The following is a 1,844-nucleotide window of genomic DNA, read 5'->3' as shown; positions in this document are numbered from 1 at the left end:
ATGATAGCAGATCTAAGGTGGAGAGGAAGACAACCAGGTATCAAAATACTTGATGAACGTAGAATTGTGATGCTCACTTTGGTGGATCGTTACCTAGAAGAGTAGAAGGAGGAATACAAAATGGTTGAACCATAAGAAAAAGGGATTTGGTACAGGAGGAAAAATAACATCTTGAGAGCATTATTAGAGACTTAAGAGAATGCCGATACTACCTTTGGGGTCCCTGTAAGGGAATGAGCAGCCTCCATGAAAAAAGAAATTAATATGCTCAGGGAAGAGACAGGATTCAAACAGTCAAGGAAGTAGAGAGAACATTATTAGGAGGATGTCATCCCAGAGGTGGCTTATATTGCATATGGCATTTTCTGTTTCATTGACTTTTTTCTATTAAGTATTATTAATATATTGTTTAAATTATTATGGCTCTAGAATAAAATTTAATTTCTGGTGTTTGAAGTCCAACTTTGTTGCTCTTTTTTCCTTTCAAAGTTTCTTAGTTATTCTCACTTAATAAAATTATTTCACCATTATTCAAACAGATTTTGAATAAATGTATATAGTGGGCCTTTGAACAACCCAGGTTTGAACGGCACAGGTCCACTTACATGTGGATTTTTTTTCTTTTCCTGTGAAAAGCTTTATTGTTTTCATTGGATCCATGGCTTGGGAGAGGCCTCCAGGGTAAAAAGCTGCCTGCAGGGAGAGCCTCAGGCAGAAGCTCTGGCACCAGGGGGATGCCAGGGGGCCCCTCAAAGACTGCTAGGCTCCTGAGGCTCCTGGGTGTGCTTGAGGGTGAGTCTTTCTGAGAGATATTCATCCAGCCCAGCCTGGGGGCCAAGCCTGTGACGTTAGCCAGGTGGTCACCATCTTCTCAATGAGTTTCACCTGCTCACCCAGGAAGCCGTTCTCCAGGAAGCTACAGAGATGAGGGTCTGAGTGGGCCGAACTGCGGGCACACAGATCCAAGAGGGCCTGCTTCAGGTTTTTCTCCAGGACCACGCAGATTCCACGGAATCCAGGGCTTTATCCCACTCATCTTGGAACAGCTTCTGCATGTCCTGGAAATGGACGCAGCCCTGGGCCGGTTTTGCATCTTCAAAGGATGCTGCCTGTCCTCATTTTTCTCCTCTGCCAACTCTCGGAAGAAGTGGTCCATGCCCTCCAGAGCCAGATCTTCGTGGTCAAAATAGAAACCCAGAGAGAGGAAAGTGTAGGAGGCCTGCAGATGCATGTTGACTAGGCGGCTGATGGCAGTTTCCACCTCAGTGGAATAATTCTGATGAATCTGAGTGCTCATGGTTGCTCAGCAGTAAGGAGCTAAGCTCAGAAGGTGGTGTTGGCTGGTTCCAGAGGCAGAGGATGGCTGAGAAGATGCCTTTACAGGTCACGACTGGACAAGAGTTTGGAGGGTGGTGGTCGGCTGAAAGAAGGGGTGTCCCTGGGTCTGTTCTGTCCAAGCACGATTGAAGCAACGGACAGATCTGGACGACCATCAGGACCACTGCCTATACAAGGATTTTTTACAGTGCAGTGCTGTAAATGTAGTTTCTCTTCCTTGTGGTTTTCTTAATAACATTTTCTCTTCTCTACCTCTCTTTATTTTAAGAATACGGTTTGTAGTACATATAACATACAAAATACAGTGTTAATTGTAAAGAAGAAAGAAGGTGTTATCAGTAAAGCATCAGTCCGCAGTAGGCTATCAGTAGTTAAATTTTGGGGAAGTCCAAAGTTATGTGTGGAATTTTGATTGTGTGGAGGAGTCAGTGCCCCTAACCCCCAGGTTGTGCAAGGGTCAACAGTACTTTAATCTGGGTCTAACTGATACCCTCACCTTTTGTTGT

The 1,844-nt window shown here is 44.6% G+C and overlaps 1 pseudogene; it reads right to left on the bottom strand.

The window, feature by feature from the left end:
* Positions 1-668: 668 nt before the first annotated feature.
* On the bottom strand, positions 669-1,352 carry LOC116622670 (annotated as a pseudogene).
* Between the last annotated feature and the right edge of the window lie 492 nt (positions 1,353-1,844).

The sequence above is a fragment of the Phoca vitulina genome, unplaced genomic scaffold (assembly GCF_004348235.1).
Source record: "Phoca vitulina isolate PV1807 unplaced genomic scaffold, GSC_HSeal_1.0 scaffold53, whole genome shotgun sequence".
Taxonomy (NCBI): domain Eukaryota; kingdom Metazoa; phylum Chordata; class Mammalia; order Carnivora; family Phocidae; genus Phoca; species Phoca vitulina.
The sequence above is the reverse complement of the archived record's forward strand: the minus strand, read 5'-3'. Positions and strand labels throughout refer to the sequence as shown.